Source organism: Malania oleifera, chromosome 13 (genome assembly GCF_029873635.1).
Source record: "Malania oleifera isolate guangnan ecotype guangnan chromosome 13, ASM2987363v1, whole genome shotgun sequence".
NCBI classification, from domain to species: domain Eukaryota; kingdom Viridiplantae; phylum Streptophyta; class Magnoliopsida; order Santalales; family Ximeniaceae; genus Malania; species Malania oleifera.
Genome location: NC_080429.1, coordinates 785,225 through 795,670, shown reverse-complemented (window position 1 = coordinate 795,670; position 10,446 = coordinate 785,225).

Here is a 10,446-nt window from a genome sequence, read left to right as displayed (position 1 = left end):
GAATTTAATGTGGTTGATTATGTAGTAATTAAGCAGGTCGTTACAGGTTTAACATGACTGATGCAAGGCTGGGGAGTACACCTCTAGCGAATCATTTTAAGTTTTCTATTGCAGATTGCCCAAGTACGGATGAGGAAAATCAGGACATGTCAAAGGTCCCCTATGCTAGTGCTGTGGGGAGTTTAATGTATGTCATGGTGTGTATGAGACCAGATTTGGATCATGAGGTGAGTATGGTAAGTAAGTTTCTCCCTAATCCATAAAGACAGCATTAGGAAGCCATCAAATGGACACTCAGATGCTTATGGGGTACATCGGGATATGACATCATGTTTGGCAAGCAACAGGGTTGTCCTTCAGTTATGGAGTTTGTAGATACTGATTATGCTGGAGATATGGATGACAAAAGGTCTACAACGGGATATGTATTTACCTTTGTAGGAGAATTGGTATGTTGGAGATCCATGGTATAGTCTCTGGTAGCGTTATCCATGACTGAGGCAGAATATATAGTAGTTGCCGATACTGTAAAGGAAGCCTTATGGTATATCGGTTTAGTCAAAGAGCTAGGGTGTAACGCCCCGAACCCTTAAACCCGAGTCCGGCGCGTTATACTGGATAAAATCCTTCATAATCCATAACTAACCTAACATACGCAACGGAAAACATAAACAAAATCTCTATATAACACAATACCAGAGTTTACTAATTTCTATCTATAATCCAAAGTATCCATCCAACACCTGCATTCCCATATATACATACATCTCCAAAAGCATTTCAATATTTTCACAACCATCCTATTCTCAATAGGATTAAAACATAAAAACTTAAAACATAAATATTTACATTCCCCCAAAGTGTTTTGAAAATATACCCTTTCTCTTTAAGTCCCTCAAAATGCTAAATACCCTCGAGCTCCCTAAGCTCGACCTCGAGGATGTCCTGAAAAAGAAATAATCATATTCGGGTGAGACATATCTCAATAAGGGAAGAAATATACATATTAAAACAGCGTGTGGCTAACATGAGATAGATAGATATCATTTTTATTTCATTTGCAAATCATCATATAATATTGAAATCATTTTCTGAACCTAAACAATCACATGCAAATATTTAACCCACAAGATTACCCAAGGATAGGGGTGATTACCCGCCCATACAAGTAGCACCCCTCTGCTCTGATACTTAGGTAACCCTAAGGTCACAATTAAAACATATCAGAGCACTCACCTTACTCAGTAAGCCCTCAAGTGGTAGATTAATCTCGTACTCACACAGTTCAACAATAGTTTACCGGCAAAGGCCCTAAGGATAGAGAATCCTACCCGCCCATACAAGTAGGTTCCCTTTGCCCTAATGTGTTATGCAGCTACTGCCACATCTGAAGCTACTAGTGCACTCGCCTTACTCAGCAAGCCCTCAGGCGAAGAGTATGCCTCGCCCAATCATAACATGTTCTACATACATACATACTTCTATTATCATAATACATCATTTTGTTCTGTCATTATACATTCATGCACATTCATTCCTATTCATAACTTAACTTTGCATTTCGTTTCACTTTAAGTGACTTTTTCCCATTTACATCATTTGCCTTTGTCATTTCATTTCATTGCCATTTCATCAGTCATTTCATTGCATAACATTTCATTTCATTACTTCGTACTACAGCTGGTCTTTAGCCATCATCAGTTAGTCTACGTAGAAACGTGCTAAATCTGCTAACACAGCACCTTTTAGCTGTCATCAGTTAGTCTACACAGAAGTGTGCTAGATCTGCTAACATGGCTCTCTTTCAGCTGTCTTACATTTACATGGTTGTATTTAACATACACAGGCAACATTGTCCATATCATATTTTATTTTCATTGTTTTACTTACTTAGCCTGCATCTCATATATTTAACATATAATTTGCACAGATTCTCATGCCACACAATTTAGCAGTAAAATTCATACATATTTCTCATAAAATAAGCCAACCCACATTTAACATTTGCATGCTCAAAATACACTTCATTTCTTACATAATTCCTTAGAAAATTCCTTTCACTTTCGTTTGTTTACTTTCACACATACATAACTATATCGACAATCCTAGGCTCAGAAAACATAAATTTCATGGCTGGTATTTTAAACCCACATAAAAACATATATATATAAATAACACATGTTCATTTTTAATTCATAAAAAACCTGATTTAATATATAAATTTCTCCCTTACCTTATTTCTTGAACTACACCGACAGGGACTCCGGAAAAATACCTGCGGTGCTCACCCGGATCCTGATTCAAAAATTCTAATCCCATGTAATTAATCCCGAATAAAATATTATTTTAATATTTTCTAAGCCCATAAATTCTAAATAAATAAATATATCCTTAAATATAGCCAAATTACTAAATTTCCTAAATTAATTAATTCATTTCCCCAAAATACTACCCATCTAGCCTTCCCTAGGTTTCACACACCTCAAATTAACATTTAAACTAATATTTAATACTCCCACTTAATTTTCTAAATTATGTCTGTGGGGCTCAAAATTACACCCGCAGCGCTTACCCGAGCCCTGAATCAAAAACCCTAATTCCATTTAAATTATTTCTAAATAACATACTATTTAAATATTTTCTAAGGTCATAATTTTCAATTTACAGTTATACCCGCAAATTTAACTAATTTACCAAATTTCCTAAATCCCACTCTCGCTTTGGAGTAGAGCCTAGAAAATCCCAATTGAAAAATTACCTACGTCAAAATGACGACGACGATGATTAGGACCACGTAGTGGTACCCGTTCGCCGATTTAACAGTAGATTTAAAGCAAAATTGAGAAAATGGGGAAAAATTACCTTTTCTCAAGAGCAGTGCCTAAGTCGTTCCCACGACCAATCTGCTCCAGTAGAAATGTCGGCAGTGGAACCAGGAATCCAATAGCACCTTCCGTTTCCCGATCCGCTGCAAATTTACCGAGAAATTGAGAGAGTTAGAGACGGAGACGGAGGTGGTTGCGGCTAGTAGGAAAGAAATTTCAGGGGGCGGGGGGCCGCGTGCTGCTTCTCTGCTTCTTCTTTCTTCTCTTCTTATCTTCTTCAGTAAAAGTAACTTTACATATATATATATATATATATATTAACTTACTTATATATATATATATATCTTATTTTAATTATTATTATTATTATTTTAAATCCAATGTAATAATATTTAATTTAACAACTAATAATTTAGTTACTTAATTTAATTTAATTTTTTTTTAATTTTTTTTCCCACGTCATTCCTTTTATTTATTTGTTTGTTATTTTATTTTATTTTTTTCTAAATTATTTTAATCCTTTTAAATTTCTGGGTCTTTACATAGGGTTACAACAAGATGGAGTGGTGTTGCATTGTGATAGTCAGAGTGTCATTTAATTGGCGAAGAATTAGATACACCATGCTAAAACCAAGCACATTGATGTGAGGTTCCATAAAGTTCGGGAATTGATTGCTTCGGGTGAGCTTGTGTTAGAGAAAGTTCACACGTCTGAAAATGCAGCATATATTCTAACGAAATCAGTTACTTCTGAGAAGTTCAAGCATTGCTTGGACTTACTCCATGTCTCTAATTGATAAAAGGGAGACAAACCCAACTGTGTGGTTAAAGTTCAAGGTGGAGTAGTTAGATATGTTTTTCGGGATTCTCCTAAGGGGCATATAATCGCCAAGGTGGAGATTGTTGTTTATGATGTGGCTCTTATACTTTGGATTTTATAAACAAAGAAGGGAGAAAAATATAAAGGCGCAGCACAATAGGGACTTGTAGACGAGTGCCCTATGCTCATCAATGAGTAGATCCCGAGAGTAGAAAAATCTCAGAGTTCTGGAGATACTAAGAATAGAAAAATAGGCTCATCGACGAATGCCCTCTTCTCGTCGATGAGTGTCCTTCTCTGGATGGTCGACGAATCCCCTGTACCCTTTGATGAGTGCGCTTGGGTTATGAGCAGTTTTTCAATTTTAAATTTGAACATTGGGATGGTTGGGTAATTGGAGAGAAACCTTTGAAACACTATTATATATATATATATACCATTCTAGGCATGTATTGAGAGTGTGTGATCATTTTGAGAAGTGTATTGTCACGCCCCGAACCCGAAAATGGGACTCAGGGGTGAAATAGTAATCTAACCTGTCCATGTATCATACAAATCACAAACAATACAGTACGATGAATGAGGGTCCGACCCTGTGGGGTTCCTAGGCACCCTATACACATTCATATACAACCATATACACAGCGGAAAAGGTCTTTCTATACACACACAGTAACATACTAGAGTCTACACAAAGGAGTTAAACTCCGCAAAATACCATACAACCTTGGGTGTCCGCCAAAACCACCAAAAGACCACCCAGTATAGTCCTAGTACTTATCCAAGTACCTCTCGCAGTACACCGACCACTATGCTCCCACACCAGGATGCTAGTTTCGGTTACTCGACGGACCTGAAAAATATGTACGTACAGCAGGTGAGACACCTCTCAGTAAGGCAGATACAGGTTATATCGGGGTGTGACATTTGAGCGTTATCATGACAGCAAAATATACACAGTGAACCAGGTTCCGCCACAATACCTTCACCAAAGATATATCCTTGGTACGTAGCTTTTGAACTTTATGGTTTATAATCTGAATAGGTATCTCCTCATATGCTAAAGTATCCCTAATCTCCACATCCTCATAGCTAATAACATGTGAAGGATCCAACACGTACCTCCTCAACATGGACACGTGCAACACACCGTGGACCCTCGAGAGTGCTGGGGGTAGTGCAATCCTGTAGGCTACCGGACCCACTCTCTCAAGAACCTTGAATGGTTTGATGTACCTCGGGCTCAGTTGCCCTTCTTCCCAAATCTCATCACCCCTTTCATTGGAACAATCCAAAAAAATACCTTACCCCCCGCCTTGAACTCCAACTCACAGCGGTGAACATCTGCGTAACTCTTCTGCCAACTCTGAGCTGATTTAATCCTTTCTCAAATCAAACCTACCTTCTCAAATGCTTGCCGCACAAGTTCAGGTCCTAACACCTGACGTTCACCAACCTCACTCCAATACAGAGGAGATCGACACCTCCGACCATACAAAGCCTCGAACGGTGCCATCTCGATACTAGCCTGAAAGCTGTTGTTATAAGCGAATTCTACTAGTGGCATAAACTATATTGAGCTACCACTGAAATCTAACAAACAAGCCCACAACATATCTTCCAAGATCTGTATCGTCCTCTCCAACTGTCTATCAGTCTGGGGTGGAACGCTGTATTGAAAGTAAGCTTTGTCCCTAATGCTTCCTGCAAGCTCATCCAGAATCAAGAAGTAAACCTTAGGTCCCGATCTGATACAATGGACACCAGTACCTTGTGCATTCTAACTTTCTCATGCACATACATGTCTGCTAGCCTACTCAAAGGGTAGTTAACCTTCATCGGTAATAAGTGAGCAGATTTCGTCAACCTGTCCACGATCACCCAAATAGCGTTCTGCCCATGAAGTGCTGGCGGCAATCCAATCACAAAGTCCATGGAAATATACTCCTATTTCCACACCAGAATAGCTAAGGGCTGTAACGGCCCTGTCGACTTCTGATGTTCAGCTTTCACCTGCTGACACGTCAGACACTACTCCAAGTGAGCAATCTACCTCTTCATACCACTCCACCAGAAGGTCTTATGCAAGTCCTGATACAGCTTTGTACTACCTGGATGTACCGTATACAAAGAGCGATGCGCTTCCTCCACAATCGTCCTTCTGATCTCATCATCGTTTGGAACACATAACCTGGTCCCAAATATAAGCACCCGAACTGTGGTATATGGATTTAATATTTGAAAGAAGGGTAAAGTGGTAATTTGGGCAAGCTTCGTCGACGAAGCCAGAGTTCATCGATGAAATCCCTTATGTTCTCGGTGACGAAATTCAGTTTCTTATCGACGAGGAGATCCCGAGGGATTTTAGAAAAAAATATGGAACCTCAGCACATCAACGAGGAAGCCAATTCGTCGACGAATTCACCCGAGTCAAAGGGCTATAAATATCCAAAAGGGTTGCTTCCAAGCTAAGTTAGCTTGATTTTCTCTGTAATGACCTGACAAATAATGGTATTTAAATAATAAAAACAAAGGGAAATGGAAACCGAAAACAGAAGGAGGCAGTTGACTTTTTCGACGACGTTGCATTTTGGAAAGGATGAATCGCAAGAATTTTTCTGCTTCTCGTCGACGAATACAAGGGACTTGTCAACGAGGGTATAATAGGAGCTCGTCAACGAGGGTTGGAGTTCGTCGACGAAATTTCTACAAGACTCATCGACGAGGTGACGTGGCTCATCGAAGAGGAAATACCGAGGGGATGACTTTGGGGTTTTTGAATTTCGTTGACGAAGGGGAGAGTTCATCGACGAATTTTCTATTGGCCTCATCGACGAGATGACGTGGCTCATCGACGAAGGCCACAGCTTAAATAGGCCTAAAATTCATTTTTGGCTGAAATTTCCTGCGCAAAACGTCTCTCTCTCTTACCCTACGGTTTCTCCTCCTTCTCTCTTCGATTTCGGGTTGGATTTTCATCGGTTCGACGATTTGAAGCCACCACGACGCTCCTGGGAAAGTTCTCTGCAAGTCTGCCAAAGCGGATCGTCGGTGGGGCTGAGTTGTAAACCATCCCAAATCCAGGGTAAGGCTTTCTACTCAGTATTTGGTTATTTGACAGTTGTAGAAAGTGTTATACGCTTAGAAATACTGAACTTTAGTTTTGAAAAATGTTGTTTCCAGGGTGTTGAGTTGGGAATCCTGCGGGTGCGAGACATATTTTCTTAGGGGCTTTTCAAGAATCAGGTAAGGGGATAAACTAAGCTAGTTTTTTTTTTAAGAAAATGTATGTATATATAGCATTGGATTTCAAGAAAATAAATATGTTTATATAAATGATTTATATTTGAGAAAACACTATTGAAAATGATGGTACGTTGAATATATGGAAAAACCTATTTAGTGTGGCATGAGTAAAAATAGTTATGAAATACTATTTTCTGGGAATGTGATTATGATACGAATTTTTATAATGAAAAAACCGGCATATGAGCCTTTGCCGGGGCACGGGCCGTGCTATGTGTATGATTTGCCAGCTTATGAGCTAAGTTATGGATAAATATTTTGCCGGCATATGAGTCATGCTATGGATGTGATTTGCCAGCGTACGGGCTATGTTATGATATGATTTTCTGACGTACGAGCCGAGCTATAGATGTGATTTGCCAGCGTACGGGCTGTGCTATGATTTTCCGGCTATGGGCCGAGCTATGGTAAAATGTAAAATACCAGCATACGGGCCGATGTCTTTCATGACATACGTATATATTCTAAATGACATGATTGATTTGATAATTAATGAGATGAAATATCCATGTTTCACAGTTTCAGTACGGGCCAGGTCTGGCAGATCCATCAGACTTACAGACTATACTTTTAACTTGGCAGTGGTCGGCCAATCATTGTCAGGTCCCGCCTTCAGGCCACACAACCCAGTCATGTGGGGGTAATACATGACAACAGTCTGCTAACCTACTATTAATGTTTTTGTATTATTATTATATGAGATGAAATATGTTTATGAAAATGCAGTATGTTCTGCCATGTTTTGATGATATATATGTTTTCCCAGATTTGACATAACAGTTACTGAATATGTTTTATATGGTATATGTATAACACGGAATACTCATGTTGCCACACACTGGTATTAGTTTATTTCCCTTACTGAGAGGTGTCTCACCCCAAATTTCATAAATATTTCAGGAGCCCCTGATTAAAGAGCAGGTAAAGCCCTATTGATCTAGTACGGTAGATCTGCCCTTCCAGAAGGGTAAGTATTTTGATAGAGTGGATTGTATTTTGCGGAAATGGCCCTAAGATATTTTTTTTTGGGTTGAGTGTTGTGTATATATATACAGTGATTGTAATAACTCTGGTATTGTGATGTATGGTATAATGAGATGTTTATGATTGTATGTTTCCAGCTGCTTAGGCTTCCGTTATGTGTTTTGATGTATCTTTGGTACCCACGGGTCCAGGTGGATTATGATCTACTGAGCTGAGATTTATGGTATTGATATTATTAAAAAAATGTGGAAATTAAGCAGGTCGTGACATTCTCCCCCTCTCTCTTTAGAACTCAAAGCTTTCTCTCTCTCTCTCTTGATTTTTTCGCCCTTCGTCGCTTGATTCGTAAATCGGACGTTACTGCGAGGATCAGGGAAGGATTCTCTACATTTCTAGCGAATCAAAATTTCGTTCCAAGTCATTTTGGGTTTCGGGCTAAAATCGAGGTAAGACTTAGTTTTCGTTTCTGATTTAGAATATGTGTAGTAGTACGAATTGTAAGCATGTGTTGTACTGTGGTTTGTAGGTTTTAGAGTCTCTATTCATAGTTTTGGGGACTGTAGAGTTCGTAGTTGGAATTCAGGTTAAGGTAAGGGGATTCAGTTTATATCAATTACTTTTCGAAATCCAGATCGGTAAGCTTGTATGCTACAATCGCATGTATGATTTGGTATCTTATTTAGGGAAATCTATGGGGTGAAATACGAGATTTTCAGGTTATAGTTTTTGGGAAAATTTGGAGATTTCGGGTATCATCTTTGCTTTGTTTGGAAAACTATTTGTTTTGTTTAAACTGTATTATTGAGATGACTGTTATCCATATTTGTATAAATTGTATACTTGAATTGGAAAACGATATGATTTGCCGTTAACCAAATAAATGTGGAATGTATGGTTGTATGTAATTTTTCTAGGTATTTTGTAAAACAATTATGTGGTGGCTAATTACCGTACGCTGATATGTATATGAGTGTGAGCTCCACAATGATTTCAGGTTTTGTGAAATCGGCTAGTGGTGGCTAATTACCATACACCGAAATAGCTATGTGGCAGCTAATTACTGTATGCTGTGCCATGTACCGGTGTGAAAACCATGGGCGAGAGTGTCCAGCTCTATATCCAAGGGTGTGAAATATCATTACGTATCCCGGCTGGTCACTGAGGGGTGTGAGCTACACTGTATTGGCAATGTAATCACTGTGAAGTTTCGGGTTTCATGGAGTAGTTGCATATTGGCAATATAATCGCTGTGAAGCTTCGAGTTCATGGAGTAGTTGTGTATTAGCAATATAATCGCTGTGAAGCTTCGAGTTCATGAAGTAGTTGCATACTAGTGTGAGCTACATTGTATTGGCAATGTCATCACTGTGAAGCATCGGGTTTCATAGCGTAGTTGCGTATTAGTGTGACGACACTAACCGTATGTTTTGGGTATCGCATGTACTAGAATGAATTTGTGAAAATACTAGAACTGTATGGAATTGTATGGAAATGTTTTCAAACTGCATCGTATTGTATAGTGTTATGTTTTGTGTAAAATAACACTGGTATGACACAAACTAATATAACATGCTTTCTTCCTTACTGAGAGGTGTCTCACCCCGAATGTACGTACAATGTTTTTAGGTCCATCAGGTAGCCATAATTAGCATTCTAGCAATCGGAAGTGGGGGTGTCATTAGGTGCTGTTAGTACCTGATTAGGTACGAGATTTTGTAACCGGGTTGTCGTGATGATTTTTGTAGACACCTGGAGTATGTACGGTATTTATGGGATTGTATACCTTAGTATGGTATGGCTTTGTGTATCCTAACTTTGTACAGACTCTAGTATGGTATGTTATATAGATAGATGAAGCATTTTTTGCTACGTATACATCCATACTCATCAATTACGTAGCAAAAAATACATCCATACTCATCAATTACGTAGTGAAAAATACATCCATACTCATCAATTGATCAGTGTACCTCATGGGGCCAGACCCTCTTATTGTATTGTATCATGTATGTATGAATTGATACAAGGACATGTTAAGTTACTATATTCACACCTGGGACCCATCTGCGGGTTTAGGGCGTGACAGCTTGGTATCAGAGCTAACCAGGTTGCTAGATCTTGTAGACTTGGTTAGGTATATTGATGTGTACATACCAGAGTGTAGGATGTAGGAAATGGGTAGTGTAGGTCGAGGATTGTGTTCTTGCTACAGAGACTCATTGGTGGTGTTCTGTGTCCTTCCTGGAATGACGATTTCAGAAAGATCACGACAAACCATTGGTGGATTCGTGTCAGTGTGACGGGACAGGCTTGGACCCGAGGGATTGGTAGTTAACATGATTAGGTGTTTGATTGTGTTAACTGTGTATGAGGTAGGAATTATAACCGATTCCAATATTGTTTTTAGAATGGAGCCCAAGGATAATAACTTGGAGAGGGGCTCCGAGGAGACGGCAAGCGATGAGTCTCCTTCTATGTCTCGTGCTTTGGCGAGACAGGTGATTCGAGAGA